Source organism: Panthera onca, chromosome X, assembly GCF_046562875.1.
Source record: "Panthera onca isolate mPanOnc1 chromosome X, mPanOnc1 haplotype 2, whole genome shotgun sequence".
Lineage (NCBI taxonomy): Eukaryota > Metazoa > Chordata > Mammalia > Carnivora > Felidae > Panthera > Panthera onca.
Window position 1 is genome coordinate 123,489,300 of NC_138357.1, and position 15,161 is coordinate 123,504,460.

The 15,161-nt window shown below is 42.3% G+C and overlaps 1 long non-coding RNA gene across 2 annotated transcripts in view; it reads left to right on the plus strand.

Annotated features, from left to right (window-relative positions):
• The window catches only part of LOC145713641 (uncharacterized), a 362,598-nt gene that overhangs the window by 81,400 nt on the left and 266,037 nt on the right, over window positions 1–15,161 (plus strand). The window contains exon 1 of one of the 2 annotated variants that reach the window (XR_014136666.1): window positions 1,598–1,732. The exons of the other annotated variant lie outside the window; for it this stretch is intronic. This is a non-coding gene — a long non-coding RNA (uncharacterized LOC145713641). Of the gene's footprint in view, window positions 1–1,597; window positions 1,733–15,161 lie in introns of those variants that run through there. 2 annotated transcript variants of the gene reach the window in all.

Sequence of the window (15,161 nt, forward strand, 5' to 3'; positions counted from 1 at the left end):
CTTGGGAATATTAGGATTTTTCTGAATACTTTAAATGATTATTATCATTATTTTGTTCTGCATGCATAGCAGTTTTTGAAATTCTTTGATGAAGAATAACAACTATTAGCAGGCCGACCAGATAAACATTTCGATGAAGAAAAATCACGACTCATTCTAGGCTAGCACTTACTATGAAAACGCCTAGCATCTTGACAATGTATAGTTATCTTTTCAAAGACTTCATTAACCCCAGATTAGACAGCTCTTTCCAGCCTTTCAAAATGTGTTGTCTGGCATACAGGTGGCCACTGGCTCTCTGAAAAGCATCCTCTCTCTAATGATTGCTTCTCGGTGTAGCTTGATTCATTCAGCGCCAAAGATACCTGAGACATCTCTTCAGGGAACGCGGCCCAGATGGCTGCTTTGGAAAAGCTGGTGTTGCAAACATTTCATAGCTAAGGTGGAACACGATTTCTCCCCAGAAAGCTGAGATCATCAGTGAGTCCCAAAGAGGATCCCTCAGCTTCCTTCCCACCCCCTGCCCCTGCCCTAATCCTGGAGGCACTCAGTGATGTTCATGTGAATGCGTCACGGTCCTTGGCCCACTGCAGTGATGGGATGTGTAATTTCTCATTTTTTTTTTTTTAAAGACAAACACAATGGTATTTTATTATTATTTCATTGCTGAGAATTTACAGGAGATACTATTTTATAGCCTTCATCCACAGTATTCCATCTATTTATCTCTGTTTTTAATTAAAAAATTGTGATTAATTACATATAACATAAAATTTACCATTTTAACCATTTTGATGTGTGCACTTCTGTGGCATTAAGTACATTCACATTGTGTACAAGTGTCATCACTGTCGTCTCCAGAACTTTTTCATCCTCTCAAGGGGAAACTCTGTACCCTTTAAACAAAATCTCCCCATTCCTATCTCTCTGATCCCTCGCATCCGTAATTCTGCCTTTGTGTCTCTATGAATTTGGCTACTCTGGGTGCTGCAGTAAGTGCAGTCACACAGTATTTGTTCTTTTGTGTCTGGCGTATTTCACTCAGCATAACGTCCTCGAGGTTCATCCATGTTGTGGCAGGTGTCAGAATGTCCTTCCTTTTTGAGGCTGAAGCACATTTCCCTGTATGGATAGACCACGTTCGTTTAGCCACTCAGCTGTTGAAGGACATTTGAGTTACTTTCACCTTTTCATGATACATGTATCTGTTTGAGACCCTGCCTTCAATTCCTTTGGGAATCCTCTCAGAAGTGAAATTGCTAGATCATGTGGCAATTCTATGTTTCATTTTTTGAGGAGCTCCCATACCGTTTTTCACAGTGGCTGCATCATTTTATATTCTCACTATCTTGTTATTTTGCTAAGATAGCTTTTATTCATTGTTTATGTGCTGGTGGCACTGATAAGGTCTATGTTTGTGGATTTTTTTTATTTAAGAAGTTGAGGTACAATTTGCATACCATAAGATTTACTCCTTTAAAAGGTATAACTCAGTTGTTTTTAGTATATCCACAGGGTTTTGCAAAATTTTCACCATCTAATTCTGGAATATTTCCATTAAAAGTCACTTTCATTCCCCTTTCTTCTCAGCCCCTGGCAGTCACTAACTGACTTTCTGTCTATGGATTTGCCTGTTCTGGACGGTTATACAATGGAAGCATATGATATGTGAGTCGTTTGTGACTCGTTTCCTACACTCAGTGTTCTGTTTTCAAGGTTCATCCGTGATGTAGTAAGTATCACTGTTTTATTCTTTTTTTATGGCTGAACTGAATTCCATTGCATGAATAGACCTCATTTTGTTTATCCAGTTATGGATTAATGGACATTTGAGTTGTTTCCATGTTTTGGCTCTTATGAATAATGCTTCTATGAATATCCATATGTAGTTTTTTTGTGTAGACATTGTTTTCCATTCTCTTGAGTCTGTTCCTTGGTCATATGTTTTTTTCTGTTTCACCTTTCGTGGAACTGTCAAACCGTTCCCATTTTACATTCCTATCAACTATGTATGAGGATGCCAGTTTCTCTACATCCTTACCAACACTTATTCTTATCTGTTGTTTTGTTACAGTCATTCTGTAGGTGTGAAGTGCTGTCTCATTGTGGTTTTGGTTTGTAGTTTCCTCACACCTAATGATGCTGAGCATCTTTCCATGTGTGTGTTAGCCATGTGTATATCTTCCTTGGAGCAATGTTTATTCAGATCCTTTGGACATATTTAATTGGGTTGTGGTGCCTGAGTTACTTAATCCTCACTAAGGATAGTGCTGTATTGTCACCCTTGTGTAGATGAGAAGAAACGAGACTTACAGAGGCTGACCAGTAGGAGAGCTGGGATTCCACTCCAGGTTTGTGAGATGCCAGCCCCACAACTTCTAACCACCAGTCAGTTGCTTCTAACTTGGGCTCCTGCCCCCGTGAGACTGTCACATGACTGTTTTGTGTCAGTTCAGTCCCAGCAGCAAGGATTTTCCAATTAAATGGTACTTAGGGGTCAATGGTACTTAGGGCTGATCCTAAGGCAGGAATTTATATATGGCTTCCTTGAGAGTTCCTTATTGGTTGTAGATGCTCTGTTGCTGTGTGTCATAAGGCTAAAGCATAACTCCTGTCACCTGGGTCTGACCATATTTGTTTAGGGCTCCAGTCCTGTGTAACCTTGACCTTCTGATCTTTGTGTGTTTGGGAAGTCTTGATCTCCTTTAGATGTCATAGGACTCTTTTCTTATAGTCAAGATCACTGTGAGTGCTTTGTATACTCTTCATTTTTATTTATTTTTTATAATATAATTAGAAATAATATAATATATAAAAATATATAAATAATATAAATAAATAATGCAATTTATTGTCAAATTGGTTTCCATACAATACCCAGTGGGTATCAAATAGGTGCCCTCTTCAATGCCCATCACCCACTTTCCCCTCTCCCCCACCCCTCATCAGCCCTCAGTTTGTTCTCAGTATCCAAGAGTTCTTATGGTTTTCCCCCCTTATAGGCCCTACTTTGAATAGCACCAGGTTGGTGGTTGCATTCCTGAGGCTCCTGGAATTATATTCAATTCCTGCCTAGCTTCAAGTTCATCTAAAAGTTGATCTCACCCATTTTATACAAACTCTGTCCTCATTACTTACAAATTCCTATCAACTAAGGGCAACTATTTTACTCTTCTCTGAACAGAAATGGGCCTATACATGTAATTGCCCTTGTATTCCCCTCTCCCAGGACCCCCATATGTATGGTAGGCAGAATTCTAAGATGGCCTCCAATATTCTGCTTTCCTAGTGTGCAGCCTCCCATATTATTGCCTCTATTTGAGTATGAGCAGAACTGTGGGTATTACGTGATGTCACTTCTGCTATTTAGCCGCTGATCTATTGACACGGAGTTAAATCAGAGACTGTCGTGGTGGGCCTGACCTAATCAGGCGATAGCTTAAAAGGAATTGGACCCTCCCTGAAGTCGGAATGATGGGGAGTGTGAGGTGGGGCTTGTTCAGGGTCATGTAGCAAGAAATTGTGGGCAGTTATAGGATCTTTGAGTGGCCACTAGCTGACAGCCAGCTGAGAATGGAGCCTCAGTTCTGCCATCACAAGGAACTGAATTCTGCCAACAATCTGAGCCTCAGATGAAACCACAGCCTGGCTCACATCTTGACTATGGTTTGGTAAAACCCTGAGCCCAGGGCTCAGGTCCCCTGTGTCTGTACGCCTGAGCCATGGAAACTGTAAGATAATGAGCTTGTGTTGTGTTGCGTCACTTTGTTTATGGTAACTTGTTACATGGCAATAGAAAAGGAATGCATTATAGACAATACTTGACTTTGCCATGCCAAGCCCCACATGCTTACTGCTTCAGTAGACAGAACAGAGCAATCCCCAGACTCTTCCTGTTAGTAGGGTTGGGCCCACATTTGGATAACCCTCCTTCCTTATCCCTCCAAACACACCCATTGGCCAGCATCCTAAAGAGAACATCATCATGCTATGTGTACTTTTAGCACCAAAAACAACTCTTGGAAGCTTTGAAGTTGCACTTTTTCTTTCTTTTGGAGCAGATCAAAATTTTTATGGGGCTCTTCTTGCTGGCAGAACAAATAAATCTAAGTGACTGAGAACTTACTTTCCATGTATGTTCTGTATCTCAAAGGTAATTGTTCCTCACTTTTGTGTATTTCAGCGTTATCTTTCCCCGACTGTTTACTCCTTAGGACCGAGGATCAGCTGTTCATCTTGTTTGTATGATGTAGCATCCCTGGCAAACAATTGAGCTCATAGAATCTGCATAACACAATATATGTAGCCCACGGACTTGACTGCACCACCTTTATTCCTTACCTGGGGCACTGCTCAGTCTTGGTTTTGTGTATCTAGATGAATATAGTCAGTAAAAGGACATACTCACATCTAGTTTGAAAGGGAAGGGGCCTCGTAGACCACCCAGTTCATTTCCCTCATGCTACAGATAAGCAGCAGGAAGTCAGCAAGTGTTTTTTTCTTAAATAAATGGCTCATTGAAATATACTGTTAAAAATTAAATGTATCTAGAGAACCTAGCAATGCCGCAATTGAGAAGAATAACGATCTAAAAAGTATTTTTCAAATTCAATAATTTTTGGCCCCAGGAAATATCTGCAGTGTGATAACCAGCAGCCAAGAGACTTCAGGGAAAGACAAACAGCTCCTGAGGTGATTTCTTCCTTATTATGTCAGAATCTTTGGTTGGCTGGGCACTTGCCCACGCACCGGGAAGGCTTATGCCGCTTGGAACGGTGGGGTAAATAACACAAGGAGAAATCTTTTAATTTAAAACAGAGCTCACTGGGTGCTGAATTTCTACCCATTTGCAGTTTAATAGAATGAAGTGCAGTCCCTTCAAGCTTTTAAACACAGTACTTTTCCCATATATACTTCCGTTCTGTTAGACCCTCTCAGAACAACAGAAGGCAGTTTGTTTACGTCATTCCGGGGAATCAGGAGCTAACCAAAGAGTGATTCTCGTGTTCCTAAAACCTGCACAGGTTTTATCCCAGTCCATTCAAATTATTGGTGGCTTCATAATGTTAAAACAAATGGAAAACAAAATGAAATTGCCTCCCCATCCTCCATTCAAACCTCTCCCTTGAGTGGCTGTTTCATGTAAGTGAAATCACAGTGTGTTTCAGGTAGCACAGTATGGCAGGTAGAAAATCTGGATTCCAGTTATGACCTGGCTCCTAAGGGGCCATACAGTCTGAGCTAGTCCAACAGTTCCCATGGCCTCTGTCTGTTTTCTTGTGAAGTTAAGCGTTTTACCTTGTCAGGTAGATCCTGTTTGTAATTTGCCGGGAAAATCGGCATTGACTAAATGGAGACCAGTTAGGTCATCATCAGCTGTGATAAAACATCAGCTTGATTATTGTTTATTGCAGGGGTCAGCAAAGCATTCCTGTCAAGGGCCAGATACTGAATTATTTTTGGCTACGTGATGACTACTTAGTTCTGCTGTGTGGCACCAAAGCCATAAATGAAAGGGCCACTTCCAATACAATTTTATTCCTTTTTATTTTTATTTTTTTCCCACAGTAGGTTATGGCAGGATTTGGCCCACATGCTCCAGTGTACTGACCCATGTTCCACTGGTTACTTCCCAAGGAACTGGGATTGTACAAAATTAAGGAACAGAGACCTAGAGAGAGGGTCTGGTTGGGGGGTCTTGTGGATCCTTCTGTGATAGGATGAGCTACATGTGGGTGTTAAGGCTCCTACTGAAGAGTGTGAGCTCAGGCCAGTCACTTCTCTGGCCTTAAGCTTCTGTACCCCCAGCCAGGGGTGAGAAAGTCACTTTCCACATGCAGTCACCATCGGAAGTCCTCACTGTCTAATTTACTCCTCACCACAGCTCTACGAGGCAACCAGTCTTACGCTTCACTGCCCATGAAGAGCCATTGGGGAGCTTATAAATGTCCCAGTGTCCAGGTCCCACTCTTTACTATTACATCAGAATCCCTAAGGGGAGGTCGGGGGATGGGGGGAGTTGGGGGGGGGGGGATGGGCCTCAGCATTTGGAAAGCTGCATGGCTGCATACCTTGGTTTTGCCAAGTTTGACAACCAGTATTATCAGGGAGGTATTCTCATCTCTGTTGTACAGAGTTCACAGGGGTAAGTTTCCAAAAGCATTCACAGCAAGAAAGCAGGCAAAGCACAATTCAAACTTAGGTCCCTAAAATTTCACTGCTTGTGTTTTTACTCGCTATGTTATTTTCATTCTACAACTGAATGAGATTGGAATTGTGACCCAGTGAAAAAAACCAAGAAGTTTAGTGTGAGTACTTTATAAACACTGAAGTACAATATATTATTGTTATCATCATCATTATTGTCATTATTATTATTATTATTGGGTATTTGCTAGAGCTGGTGTGTTGTCTGTGCTGCATAATATATTAGTAGAAACTTAGTAGCTTAAAACAATACCCATTTATTGTTTCTTTCTTTCTTTCTTTGGATCAGAAGTCTGAGGAAGGCTTACCTGGGCTCTTTGCTCAGGGTGTGACAGGGTCTCACTTTCTTTCTTTCTTTTTTAATTTTTTGTAAATTTTTAAAAATTTTTTATTTTTTTTTCAATATATGAAATTTATTGTCAAATTGGTTTCCATACAACACCCAGTGCTCATCCCAAAAGGTGCCCTCCTCAATACCCATCACCCACCCTCCCCTCCCTCCCACCCCCCATCAACCCTCAGTTTGTTCTCAGTTTTTAACAGTCTCTTATGCTTTGGCTCTCTCCCACTCTAACCTCTTTTTTTTTTTTTTCTTCCCCTCCCCCACGGGTTTCTGTTAAGTTTCTCAGGATCCACATAAGAGTGAAACCATATGGTATCTGTCTTTCTCTGTATAGCTTATTTCACTTAGCATCACACTCTCCAGTTCCATCCACGTTGCTACAAAGGGCCATATTTCATTCTTTCTCATTGCCACGTAGTACTCCATTGTGTATATAAACCACAATTTCTTTATCCATTCATCAGTTGATGGACATTTAGGCTCTTTCCATAATTTGGCTATTGTTGAGAGTGCTGCTATAAACATTGGGGTACAAGTGCCCCTATGTATCAGTACTCCTGTATCCCTTGGGTAAATTCCTAGCAGTGCTATTGCTGGGTCATAGGGTAGATCTATTTTTAATTTTTTGAAGAACCTCCACACTGTTTTCCAGAGCGGCTGCACCAATTTGCATTCCCACCGACAGTGCAAGAGGGTTCCCGTTTCTCCACATCCTCTCCAGCATCTATAGTCTCCTGATTTGTTCATTTTGGCCACTCTGACTGGCGTGAGGTGATATCTGAGTGTGGTTTTGATTTGTATTTCCCTGATGAGGAGCGACGTTGAGCATCTTTTCATGTGCCTGTTGGCCATCCGGATGTCTTCTTGAGAGAAGTGTCTATTCATGTTTTCTGCCCATTTATTCACTGGATTATTTGTTTTTCGGTTGTGGAGTTTGGTGAGCTCTTTATAGATTTTGGATACTAGCCCTTTGTCCGATATGTCATTTGCAAGTATCTTTTCCCATTCCGTTGGTTGCCTTTTAGTTTTGTTGGTTGTTTCCTTTGCTGTGCAGAAGCTTTTTATCTTCATAAGGTCCCAGTAGTTCATTTTTGCTTTTAATTCCCTTGTCTTTGGGGATGTGTCAAGTAAGAAATTGCTACGACTGAGGTCAGAGAAGTCTTTTCCTGCTTTCTCCTCTAGGGGGGTCTCACTTTCTAAACAAGGTGTTGGCTGGTTGTGTTCTCATCTGGAGACTGGACTATGGAAGGATCTTTTGCCACACTCCCCCAAGTTGTTGGTAGAATTCATTTCTTCGTAGAATTAATGAGATACCCATGACATTTTGTTTCTTCAAGGTCAGCAAAAAAACATCACTGTAGCCAGAAGTCTCTGCTTTTAGGAAAAGCTAAGGCCTTCTTTATAAGGCTAGCCAGATTAGGTGAGGTCTGCCAATGATTACCTCCTTTAAAAAAAAAAAATAGACTGTATTTTTTAGAGAAATTTTAAGTACATAGAAAAAATGAGGGGAAAGTGCAGAGATTTCCTTTATGTCCCCTGCCTCCACACATGCATAGCCTCCCCTACTGTCAACATCCCACGTGAGAGTGGTACTTTTGTTACAAGTGACACGCCATCACCCAAAGTCCATAGTTTACATTAGGGTTCACTCTTGTATTATATCTTCTGTGGGTCTTGACAAATGCACAATGACATGTGTCCACCATTAAGTATCGTGCAGATAGCCCACTACCCTAAAAATCCTCTGTGCTCTGTCTGTTCATCCTTCCCTCTCCCATAACCCCTGGCAACCACCGATCTTTTTAATTTTTCCATAATGTTGTCTTCTCTAGAATGTCACATAGTTAGAATTGTATAGTATGTAGCCTTTTCTAGACTGGCTTCTTTCATGTAGTGATGTGCATTTTTGACTCCTTCGTATCTTTTCATGGCTTGATTATTTTATCTCCCTTTTTATTAACTCAGAGTCAGCTGATTAGGGATTTTTAAATCTTGCAGTGTCCCTTCAGTTTTGCCATGTAATGAGACATGACCTACTCATGGGGATGATATCCCATGGTAATATCAGAGGGAGGAGATTATATAGGGCTGTACAAAAGGGCAGTGGGAGTCTTGGGGACCATCTCAGAATTCTGTCTCTTCCACTGGGGAAGCAGAGCGGCCTGTGACTGGCAACGCTTTCCAAGATGGAAGACCACAGGAGCTCACAGGAGCTCCAGGACCACTGTTTGCAGTTCATGAGCCAACCCACAGTGTTGCACCAGTCATTCCATTACTCTGCAGATAGCAGCAGCACTTGACCAGTGTTGGGATCTGAGGCCCCTACTCAGTGGTTTTTCTTTTAGCCTATTTAAGGGGCAGAATAAGCACAGCATGATTTTCCAGTTCAAAAAAAGTTTGGAGAACCCCCAAGTACTTTTTCGAGTGTGGTCAGCGCAGTGAACCACTTTGGGCAAAATGGAAGGAAAAAATGCCTCTAGCAGGATGAAACGTGAAGAGAGGGGAGTTGCAGGAGCAGGCCTGTTCTAACCACACCTCCGTGTGATTGGCTGAAGATACTCTTGTTGGAAGAAATGTGTTTGGACGAGGCTGGGTGTAGGTGTGCATCCCTTGAGAGGATCTCAGGGTCCATCCATCACTGAATAGTATGACCTGTAGCAACTGCCTTTGAACTTGACCATCCTGACCGAAGCCTCAACACTCACCATCGCTGGCAGCAGGGCTTGGGGCCCCTGGGAAAGTGGTGGTGATGGCAAGCCGTAGAGACAGAGAGGAGAGACAGAGAAAGTGGAATCATTTTATAAGGCCAGTGTGGAGTTTGCTTTCGCCAGTAGCTTCTCATTTCGTCTGTCCAGTCTGTGAATCCATTCTCCAAGTTGCCAGTGATATACAAAAAGGCCCAAGTCCCAGTCACCCTCCCAAATGATCACATCCTTTTGTATTTGTTCTCAATGAAACAAGCTTTAGAAAGCTTCCTTCTGTCTGCACTGGGAAGCACTCTGTCAGTTCTGACTAAAGTGAGGAAATGGCGTTCAATGAGAATGCACTGGGCATCTTAGATACTGAGCAGAGCCCCAGGGCTTGGGGAGCTCTGCCCTCAAGGAGCCGGCTATACACTGGATGGGGCCCTGGCCACAGAAATGCACAAAGGTGGTGGGAATGGAGGGGAAGGAACATTTAACACTTCTGTGGACACAAACCATAAGAGACTCTTTTATTTTTAAGTTTATTCATTTTTGAGAGAGAGAGAGAGAGAACAGGCATGAGGGGCAGAGAGAGAGAGGAACAGAGAGAATCCCAAGCAGGCTTCGTGCTGTGAGTGTGGAACCCAACGCAGGGCTCAAACACACGAACTGTGAGATCATGACCTGAGCCCAAATCAAGAGCCGGATGCTTAACAAGAGACTCTTAAATACAGAGAACAAACTGAGGGTTGCTGGAGGGGAGGTGTGTGTGTGTGGGGGGGGATGGGCTAAATGGGTGATGGGCATTAAGGAGGGAGCTTAGTGGGATGAGCAGTGGGTGTTGCGGCTCACTGGGTGCATGTGGCCACCTGCTCCTATTATCCAGAGGGGATTATGCGTAAGTGTTGGTTGTCTAACATCAACATGTGAACTTTAAATCCCTGGTAAGAATCTGGTTTCCTGTACCATGAGTTCATTTAACAGCTTCAGTTTTTGGGCTTGCAGAGAACTTTTTCCATGGTAATTTGCACTTAGGGGATAGGAATTTAAAGAAGGATCTGGAAGGTACCTTTTCAAGCTTAAGAACCTCCCGAAGAAATCCTTTATTGTCTTAGGCCAGGGGTTGGCAAACTGCACCCCTCCTATTGCCTGTGGTGGTATGGCCCACAGCTTAAGAATGGAGTTGGCATTTTGAAATGGTTGAAAAAACCAAAAGAAAATACTATATAAAGATCTTATGTGAAAATTATATAAAAGTCAGATTTCATTGTTTAAAAAGTAAAGTTTTGGGGCACCTGGGTGGCTCAGTTGGCTGACTCTTTAACACAATTTTTTTCAAATGTTTATTGTTGAGAGACAGAGAGAGACAAAGCACAAGTGGGGAAGGAGCAGAGAGAGAGGGGGAGACACAGAATCCAAAGCAGGCTCCAGGCTTTGAACTGTCAGCACAGAGCACGACATGGGGCTCGAACTCATGAACTGCGAGATCACAACCTGAGCCGAGGTTGGCGCTTAACCGACTGAGCCATCCAGGCACCCCAATTGACTCTTTTTTAAAGTCTGTTTGTTTCTTTTGAGAGAGGGCACAAGGTGGGGGAGAGGCAGAGAGAGGGAGAGAGGCAGAGAATCCCAAGCAGGCCCCGCACTGTCAGCAGAGAGCCCGATGCGGGGCTCGAACTCATGATCCATGAGATCATGACGTGAGCTGAAATCAAGAGTCAGACGCTTACAGACTGAGCCATCCAGGTGCCCCTCAGTTGGTTGACTCTTGATTTGGGCTCAGGTCATGATCCTGGGGTTGGGAGATCCAGCCCCTATGTTGGGCTCTGCACTGGGCATCAAGCCTGCTTGAGATTCTCTTTGTCATTCCTTCTGCCCCTCTCCCCCACTGTGTAAAATAAAGTTTTATTGGCACGCAGCCACCCCCACTTGTTTATATATTGCCTGTGGCTGCATTGGGAGAGCAGCAGTGGGGTTGAGTAGTTGCTACAGTGACCGTGTTAACCTGCAGAACCTAAGATATTTACTGCCTGTTCCTTTACCAAACAACTTTGGCAACGTCTGTCTTAGATCATGGAGTAAAACAAGTGGAACAAAAACATACACAGCTTGTAAAATAAGTAGGAGACATTCTGCCAATCTGTATGAGAAGTAGAACAAAACATACACCACTGTACGGATGGCTTGCAAATCCTGCTTGGTAACTGATGATGGAAACATTGGCAGGAGGTTGGGAAACGTGACTACATTTAAAATAAAATCAATTTCCACATTTACATGTACCGGTGCCAGTTCAAATACAAAGAAAAAAAAAACCCATAATGCTTCTTATTCTGGCAAGATTCAGGGTAATTGGGGGCACTGGATGTGTTATCTGATTACACCCAAGCATGCTTCTTCTGGAAATTCTGTGGATATGATAAAGGAATGGCCCGCAAGTTTGAAAGGAATACTGAGGCTCAGTTTCACCCTGAAAACAAATTGACTTGGGTGCTGAGCCATTTGAACATTCAAGATCTATTTTTCTCTCCTTGTCCTCTAACCCTCCTGCCTTTATATCTTGATCAATCTGTTTGCATTCCAGTTTATTCATGTAATCAAATATTTATCAATCACCTGCTGTTTGTCAAGCACTGCGCTCAGCACTTGTCATTTACCTGGGAACAGTTCAAATTCTTGTCCTTATGGAGCTTAGAGTCTAGCAGGGAAGTCAGAAAAATCCACAAGATATTATGTGACTTGTGCCTTTTTATAAACAACAATAAGTAAACCAGGCAGCATGTTAGATAGGAAGGAGAAGCAAGAAGAAAGTAAGGTGGGTGAGGGGACAGTGGACTCGCGTACAGGCTGGGCTATGTTGCAATTTTAGACGAAGGGACCAGTGGTGCTGTGAGGCTCACAAGAGAGGTCTTACTAGTTGGCCTGAATGATCAGTCCTGGCATCAATAAACATCTGAAGGTATCTGAGTGTCCCCAGGCAGGCCAGCAACTAGCTTGACCACACAGGAACAATAAGATGGTGTGGAAATGACCAGAAGGCACTGGAAAAGCTCTTTGACTCCTACCCCACTAAGTTCAAATTGAAGATAATTCTACAAGCCTGCTGGAAACACAACTTGTCAAGTGAATTAGTATGATTGAATGAGTCCCGGCAGCATTAAATGACCAATGAAATGGACACAGCCTGGGTGTGAGATCTATTTCTCTATTCTGCGCTGTTGTCTGGTGGTGAAGACAGTTCCTGCGTCCCCTGGGAGTGCTACTTACCCTGGTCCAGACAGGCCTTGCCTGAGCCGTACTAGAACCTTCCCCCCCCACAGTGGAATTTAGATGGATTTAATAAGCAGGCTCAGTAAATAACTGTGAAACTCTGCAAAATTGAGCTTTCTTAAGTACTTAGTGTTAACTTGTTTTGTACCGAGTAGAATGCTCCATCATCATCTTGAGATAATAGATTAAATTAAGGTTCAATTAGCTTTGTCCCTGATCCCAAAGTAATCTCCTGAGTTCAAATGCTCAATTTCATTGCTTGGAATCACTTTGAACATGTGAAATGTGTACCAGTGTACCCACATAAACATAGCTACATAAATATAATGATATATTAAAAATACAAAGTGCAAAAGTATGGTTAGTGTATTATATGTATAGACACATAATGTACACAATTACATATATATGTTATCCAGTTACATCCAGATAACTAGGTAACTTATTTGTGGTATATCTTTTTCAACTAGATATATAGAAATATCATATACAATGTATAAATATGTATTAAATTATTAAATATAGGGGTATGGGGTAGATATATAATGAGGATATAGTTATGAGAAGTGTCTCCCTGGTTTGTTTTGGAAAGATTTTTTTAAAGCTGAGCACAGAACTAGAATTTAATTTATTTCTGGAAAGGAGTTGATGGAATTTGAATCGAAAAAATAAGCAGACTTTCCGATTGGGTTTGAAATGTAATTTGTAATGTAAATTTTGGGGAAAATGGTTATTTTTCTTTTCTAGCAACCTAAACCATTTTTAGAGGCGCTCTCTGTTCTCTTTAGAAAACTAATAGAGATAACACAGTCATTCATAGGAAACATAGAAGTTCAAAACAAGCCAGTTCCATAAATAGAAACATCCTTCTAAGAGGTGGCTGGGTGGCGTGGGGAGGGCCCCCATTTGAGCAATGACTCCTTTCTGATGCTCAGTGATGTCTTTGTACAAATAACAAAGGGCAGAAAGCTCTTGTGGAAATCTTTGCTCTAGGCCAAGAAACAAAATGAAATCTATTTAGTAAGTGCTATTTGTGTGTAATACTCCTATAACCAAAATTTAAAACTTGCATTGTCGTACATAGAGATAACTGATTTTGTTCTCCTAACTTCACTGTAAATGAAAACCATCTGGAAATCTGCCAGCTCTTTCCCAGTTATTATCTCTGTATTTGTTTTATTCTCCCCAAGTTTCTGGGTGATGATAGCTTAGAGTCATTTTAGGGAGCGTGGTCCCTATCCCTGCCTGCCCAGAGATTATGATGTTACGGTCTGGGATGTGGCATAGGCATCAGGATTTTTACCCTGCCCACCAGGATCCTAACATTCTGGCGTTCTCACTTTGTAGGAGAATTACAGTCATCCAAGGCTTGTCAGGGCCTCAGCCAAGGCATGGAGTCTTTGTAATTCTCACCCCATTGATGAAAAGAAGTGACTCCCTTTACAAATGACAAAGTAATCAGTGCCTGTGTTAATTGGAGCCTTACATCCTTGAACATGTACTGTTTAGACATTTCTGTGGAGAATCCAAGGCTCCCGAAAGCCACGGAATGCACATTTGTCATGCGCGTGAAAGCCACAGAATGCACATTTGTCATGCGAGACGTGAGTGAGACAGAGAGATGCTTTGCCAGTGCAAAGAGGTGAGGGGGGAATTCTATTTACTGTTTCCCTTCCCATTCAATTTTGGGTTTGGGTTCCTGGCCACCTCTGATTGAGAGAAGGTGCCAGGCAGCCAGGACAGCCCTGGGTACCTCTGGAATTGCCCAGAATATTGCCAGGGAGTTGGGTGAAGTGGGGACCTACCAGCTGACTTTCTCCCTGTCCCAGTTGCTGTAGGGCAGATAAGAAAATGGGCTGGAGCAGCAGGTAACTCAGCCAGAAAGGCCGTCTTCAAAAAGATCTAACCTGTCATTCCCTAACCAGTGTCTTGGCTTTCCCAGCTCAAGCATAAAGAGATGCTGGGAGTCCCTGCCTCTGTGTAGCAAGAATAAATGAATTCACAAACGAAAGCACTGAACAGAATGTGGGGTATGCAGTAATTGCTCAATAAATGCAAAGATTATTACTGTTTTGGTACAACCCTTTATTTTTTTTTCTGGCAGTGATACAGCTTCTTTTAGGATGTTAAGATTCTTTTTTTCCCCCCTCTCTTTCAAAGGAAAGTGAGGATATGGAGATAAAATAAAAACAAATACATGTGAAGTATAGGTGTTAATTGGAGTAAGACATCTTCAGAGAATTCCTTCATACCGAGCTCGGTAGACAGTTCCAAGTGCTGGCGTTACATTGTTGTGGGAGTGTTCCAGTGTTCAGCCTGATGATTCTCGAATGGTGAACTTCTTACCTGTTATTTCCTTCCTTCTCAGCCTCCCACCCACCATCCTTCCTCTTCATGGCTTTTCCTCCAGGGCTAAGACACTGCTCAGGACCCTTTGTTTCGCTGTAGGTGCTTGGACTTCCATCACTTCTTTATCCTTGTTTTCTTCCCTCTTAACCACTCTGTTAAACTCTGTTTCTGATTCTGTGTCTTTCTTTCTTTCTTTTTTTTTTTTTAAGGTTCATTTATTGATTTATTTATTTTGAGAGAGAGAGAGAGAGAGAGAGAGAGAGATTGAGAATGAATCCCAAGCAGGCTCTGAACTACAGTGCAGAGCC